Below are 7500 nucleotides of genomic sequence, written 5' to 3'. Positions count from 1 at the left end.
AGTAGGAGAGAGAGGTGATGGAGGAAGCTGAGAAGACCAAAGATCCTGAAATTATCCCCATAGGAGATAGTGCTGACGAGGGAGTTAGGAGGGGATTAATGGTCCTTTGCTTGTTGAGACCAAAAGTTCTGCAATAAAAACAACTTTCCCCCAACCATCAACCTAACGTGCTGGGACGCCTGCGTCAAATGTGCCCACCTGATTAAGAAGAGGAGCAGGAAAGGGGGGAGGGGGAACTCCAGCCAGTCAGGAAGACTTAAATTCAGCTACTGATGCTGAATTAGTTAAAGGTCATCATGAAAATTGATGTCACAAAGACTCTAATCCATCTCTTCTTCATATCTTTACAGCAAGGATTGAACCTGGTGATCCCACCTCTGCTACGTTGGAGGTGAGCAAAGTGTTTGACATTTTCACACTGTTTTGGTATGATCAGATGCTGGCAGATATTGACCTCCGTTCTAATGATTACCTCACTCTTATGAGAGGCCAATACAACCACAAGGTAATGTTATAATTTTAATTCTAGTCATATTAGCTTGGCAGGTCGCATAGCCATATGACCACGCGTGACATGTTGGACAGTACAGAGGGCAATACTTTTTATCGGTGTACAATGACTGAAAGTTGTTTTGCCCTGTTGGTGAGGATTTTATACATAGACGATTCGGACACCCTTGAAGAGAGAGCGAGACAGGACCGTCTCTATCCAATACTAAAATTATTTGACACTTGGTGGCTAAAAGTCGAAGGAATTACTTACCAGGGCCCCATCTTATAATGGGCGAACAGTTAGTCCCAGTCAATGGCCACTGTCAGTTTAAGATGTACATATCCAATAAGCGAGAAAAGTAAGTACATAAGTGTTCATTTTGTTTCTTGTTCATGTAATTGCTTCTTTGTGTTTTATAATTGATTCTTTTTTTCAAATCAATCGCTGATTATGTTTGAAAATTTCTTGCTTGTATTATTATTATTATTATTATTATTATTATTATTATTATTATTATTATTATTATTATTATTATTATTATTATTAAAGTAATCACATTTCATTAAACTTTTTATTGATCACTAAGTTTGTAATTTTACTTTCTTTTGATTTCCTAGTTACTGAATATGTTTCTGATATCCTTTTACTTTTATTGATTACTAATTATATTCAATCTTCCCATAGAAACGATATCACCCGTGTGTTGACGTGCGGTGCAGATTTACAATACATGTGTAACGCCATAGCTTAATTGGAGGATACAATAAAAGTGCCTTAAGAGTCGACTCTGCGAGAAGTTTTCACGTCTGACCTTGTAGGGCCTTCTCAACGAAGATGGTACATTGTCACCACGGACAATTTCTTCATAATACCCCCGCTTGCCTTGGCACTTGCTAATGACAGAATGCATCTGTGCGATACCTTTCACCCAAAACCTCATGTCCCTAATGGACTTAAAGATAATGTACTGCCCGCTAAAGACACAGTATCCATGTTCAATTACGAACAAAGTTTTACTCAACAGTGTCAGCAAGTCAGCAGGATAAAGAATTGGATATTGTTGAGTTCCTGCATCATGATTCAACCCAGTTGGAAAAACCAGAAGAATGACTCAGAAGTTTTTCAACTCGACGTAAGGGGTGCAAACACCATCGACCAGATGCAAGCTATAACTAGTTGTGTTAGTAAGACACGACGCTGGACACTGTTTCTCTTTTACGGTGTATAGAATATGAGTATGGTAATTTCTTTTTATTCTTTATTTGCCCATGCCCTTCTCCAAGTCGATCGTTCCTCATAGAGATCACAACTGATTTACATGTTCTAATCGTAAGTTACAGGTATTACAAGGTAATCAACTTGGCAAAGCTCCTTCATAGGACACGAAGGGGAACACGTTCAATTAGGTTGAATGTGACACCTGAGCTTCGATCCCTTGTGGCCACATCAAGCTCCATGAAAGGATCAGATGCCAAAGCAGCGTTCCCCAGGGAGATCGCAAGACAAACACATGTTGTTTACATTGTTGGAAGCCTGTTTGTAGCATCGAATTGTCTTTTGTCAAGTACGCTAAAAATAAACATTCATTCTATGCTAATTGTTTGCATAGATGCAATAATTTTGATCTTTAAAAATGCAAGTAATTATTTTTTACGTATCCAATTTCTGTCGAATATATTTCCATGGCACCATATATATATATATATATATATATATATATATATATATATATATATATATATATATATATATATATATATATAAATATATATATATATATATATATATATATATATATATATATATATATATATATATACGTGTATATATATATATATATATATATATATATATATATATATTATATATATATATATATATTTATATATATACGTATTTATATATATATAATATATATATATATATATATATATATATATATATATAATATATATATATATATATATATATATATATATATATACATACATATATATATATATATATATATATATATATATATATATAATGTGTGTGTGTGTGTGTGTGTGTGTGTGTGTATGGGGCGGTGTTTAATGTCAATTTTATGGCAATGAAATGAAAATTAGATTTCTTACCATTCATTTGTTTATAAAAATATATTTTTAATCATTAATATATGCATATAAACTTTTATGCATAAAAATGAAAAGATTTTTTTTTTTGTATTTATCTAATTTTTAAATTATTTTGCAGGCCCAGATTTTTCATTCTATTTCAGATAACACGGCCGAGTCATTGTCATATGTGGTCAATTTGTTAACAGCTCAGGAGTAAGTTGGCCTATCTATATGTATTCTTGTTCCCCGTAGAAAATTTGATAGCTTGCTATGTTTTTATGTAGAAATATCATATTTTTCTAATGGATAAAATGATTTGATCAGAATTTTTCGAGGTGAAACTAGAATTTCAATAAATTACCTTTAGTTTGGACCACTTAGTGAAACAGAAATATCATAGTTTCAATTTAATTACATATTTTTATTCAACAAGAACAGTACTTCATTTTGCAAAAAATGTACACAGCTACTAGGTCGCTTATTACCATAATGAAAATCGCAAAGTTTTTAAACGTTTTTTGACCCCACTCCTAGCTGTCACAAATATTCCCGAACTTTTCCGAAACGGTTCCCTAGATTTTATTTTGTATATACGTTTAGGAATGTTTTTTTTTAGTTTTTTTTTATGTAGTCTTTTTAGCATACTTACTTTATTAATATACTTTTTTGATAATTATTAGGACAAGAGATAGGTTAATTTAGCTCTTCAGATATTTTAAGCATTCTTTACAGTCTTTGTGTGACAACCAAAAATAGAGCTTTATGAGCAAATAAATTGTTCAACCTAAGTAGGTCAGTGAAAACATGAAATCTATCCAGGGTTCAAAAAGTTTGAAATCTGACGTGCCGAGATTGAGATTGTATGCAGGATACTCCAACGCTACAAAATGCAGATTCTGAAGAGTTTGAACAGTGTAGGCGGCAATAGGCAACAAAAGAAAGCCTTGAGACAATCGACCTCGTTGTTTGCAAGTAACAACACAGATTACCAAACAATTCTTCTTCACCCTGGGGGTTACCTACTGCACTGTAATTGTTTAGTGGCCACTTTCCTCTTGCTAAGGGTAAAATAGACTCTTTAGCTATGGCAAGCAGCTCTTCTAGGAGAAGGACACTCCAAAATAAAACCATAGTTCTCTGGTCTTGGGTAGTGCCGTAGCCTCTGTACCAATGTCTTCCACTCTCTTGGGTTAGAGTTCTCTTGCATGAGGGTACACTCGGGCACTCAATTAAATCTAATTTCTCTTCCTCTTCTTTTGTTAAAGTTTATATAGTTTATAGAGGTGATATTTATTTTAATGATGTTACTGTTCTTGAAATATTTTATTTTTAATATTTTCCTTTCCTCATTGGGCTATTTTTCCTCTTGGAGCCCATGGGCTTATAGCATCCTGCTTTTCCAACTAGGGTTGTAGCTTAGCAAGGAACAACAACAACAACAACAACAACAACAACAATAATAATAATAATAATAATAATAATAATAATAATTTGAAAAGCGTGTCACTCTAACGTTCACTGTTTACTATCGATATATGTCTCCATTTAGAGTCAACATACAAACAAATAGAACAAAATTGCAAATGATTGTTAACTTACCCTCATATATATATATATATATATATATATATATATATATATATATATATATATATATATATATATATATATAAATATATATACATATATATATATATATATATATATATATTTCAAATAAGCCATATATATTAATACATTAAAGTCTGGATTCTCTTAACGACCTTGGGATCAGAGCCCAAGGCGGAACCTCCCAAAGACTATGATATCGGACCGGCGGGGATTTGAACCCTCGCCAGGATATCTGTATGCCAGTGACCATACCATTCCGCCAGGAAGAAAGATAAAAGTCAATGACAATTCTTCTATACATATACTTGTCAAATTCAGGTTTTCTGTACTTAGAATTGAAATCAACCCATCTTCACCATCGTAGCTAATTGGTAGGTTTGGGACTTGGCATTCGATTAATGATAAATTTTTGCACATTTAAACGTGTTTCTTTCATATTTCAAATAAGCCATATATATTAATACATTAAAGTCTGGATTCTCTTAACGACCTTGGGATCAGAGCCCAAGGCGGAACCTCCCAAAGACTATGATATCGGACCGGCGGGGATTTGAACCCTCACCAGGATATCTGTATGCCAGTGACCATACCATTCCGCCACGAAGAAAGATAAAAGTCAATGACAATTCTTCTATACATATACCTGTCAAGTTCAGGTTTTCTGTACTTAGAATTGAAATCAACCCATCTTCACCATCGTAGCTAATTGGTAGGTTTGGGACTTGGCATTCGATTAATGATAAATTTTTGCACATTTAAACGTGTTTCTTTCATATTTCAAATAAGCCATATATATTAATACATTAAAGTCTGGATTCTCTTAACGACCTTGGGATCAGAGCCCAAGGCGGAACCTCCCAAAGACTATGATATCGGACCGGCGGGGATTTGAACCCTCGCCAGGATATCTGTATGCCAGTGACCATACCATTCCGCCACGAAGAAAGATAAAAGTCAATGACAATTCTTCTATACATATACCTGTCAAATTCAGGTTTTCTGTACTTAGAATTGAAATCAACCCATCTTCACCATCGTAGCTAATTGGTAGGTTTGGGACTTGGCATTCGATTAATGATAAATTTTTGCACATTTAAACGTGTTTCTTTCATATTTCAAATAAGCCATATATATTAATACATTAAAGTCTGGATTCTCTTAACGACCTTGGGATCAGAGCCCAAGGTGGAACCTCCCAAAGACTATGATATCGGACCGGCGGGGATTTGAACCCTCGCCAGGATATCTGTATGCCAGTGACCATACCATTCCGCCACGAAGAAAGATAAAAGTCAATGACAATTCTTCTATACATATACCTGTCAAATTTAGGCTTATTTGAAATATGAAAGAAACACGTTTAAATGTGCAAAAAGTTATCATATATATATATATATCTTCTTCTTCAACTCCCATGTAGGCTTTCAGCCTGTCAGTGGAATCAGTTGCCTTCTCCACTCAATTCTATTTTCAAAAATCGCCTCTCTTCTCAGCTGTTCAATTGTCGGCATGTTGTGCTTTGTCGAAATCTATTCAATTCCATCCCTCCATTGTTTACGTGGTCTACCTCTTGATCTCCTCCCACCAGGTGTCCAGTCCCATCTCCTCCTTGCTATTCTATTTCTATCCATTCTCATTAAATGTCCCAGCCATCTCAGCTTTCTTTTCTCAATCTTGTTCAATATAGGAGATACTCTTACCATCCTTCCAACATCTACATTCCCTATTTTATATCTTCTTCTTTGGTGCATTATTGTTCCCAGGCTTTTCATCTCTTAAGCTTGGACTCTGCTCCTGTCTTTGTTTGTCATTGTCCAGCTCTCCGATCCATATGTCATTATTGGTGTTAGTAATCTTTCAAATATGGTTTTCTTTACTTCTATTGGTACATATGTACCTCGCATAATTAGATAGCATGTTCCAAATCATTTATTATATTTGTTTATCCGTTCAGTAATTTTTTCTTTGTTCTTATCGCCCTTTTCTGTAAGCATACATCCTAGATACTTGAATGCGTTAGTGTCCTTAATTACTGTACTTCTTAGCATGATGTTCGTTGGAGCTTGTAGTAGTTCAGCGATCGTTAATATTTCTGTTTTTTTTTAATGTTCATCTTCAGTCTGGCTTCTTTAAAAAATCGTTCAAGGCTATCAATGCTATTTCCAGTTCTTTCCGATCATATGTCCAGGAAGCTATATCATCAGCTAAAATCATGATGTCTCCCTAGATATTTATTCTTTCCTTGAAACTTCTTATAACTACATCTATATATGCAATGAACAAGAGTGGGGAAAAAACGCTTCCCTGCTTAACACCTGTTATTACTCTAAACCCACTTCTATTCTTGTATCTAGTCCTTATATTACGCATTCATGGTTCGTACGTGCTCTTTATGGTAACTCCTAATCTACCGTCGAGTATATGAATCTCTCCTAAGCACCTCCATAATTTGTTCATAAGTGCTGGCAGTATATTCAGCAGTAGGTTAGGACAGGTCTAGCAATCCGCTAACTGAATCTTTAACGCTCGAGAAACTCAAAGATCAGTTTTTTTTAATTTATATGCATATATATATATATATATATATATATATATATATATATATATAAATATATATATATATATATATATAAATGTGTGTGTGTGTGTATATATGTATATACTGTATATATATATATATATATATATATATATATATATATATATATATATATATATATATATATATATATATATATATATATATATATATACATATATATATATATATATATATATATATATATATATATATACATATATATGTATACATATATATATATATATATATATATATATATATATATATATATATATATATATATATATATATATATATATATACATATATTTACATAGTAAATTCTACAACAGGTTGAAATATGTATTTCTTTTAAAGGATTTTTTGATATACCCTCATAATTAACGAATAAACGAGGTTTGATATACACTAACTCAAAGATTTTTCTGCGATGATTTTTTTTTTTCTGGTTCGACAGAATTTTTGGGATATGTAAAGAGAAGGAAATATCAACGTAAATGGAAAAAAACAAAGTATTGCGTGAATTATTGTATCCCCATTTTTCTCCTAATGTAACATAAATTTCAAGGAAAGGGCTGCAAAAGATGGAATTACTCCATAATCTCAATAATCTTTATGAATAAGGTTACTCGTCTCATGATCTTTTTTATCCTAGTTGTAACCCCCTACTCCTGGTATCTGTACTCGGAAGAACCTTGCATATGTTAGTGCACATT

Source organism: Palaemon carinicauda, chromosome 1, assembly GCF_036898095.1.
Source record: "Palaemon carinicauda isolate YSFRI2023 chromosome 1, ASM3689809v2, whole genome shotgun sequence".
Taxonomy (NCBI): domain Eukaryota; kingdom Metazoa; phylum Arthropoda; class Malacostraca; order Decapoda; family Palaemonidae; genus Palaemon; species Palaemon carinicauda.
The sequence above is the reverse complement of the archived record's forward strand: the minus strand, read 5'-3'. Positions refer to the sequence as shown.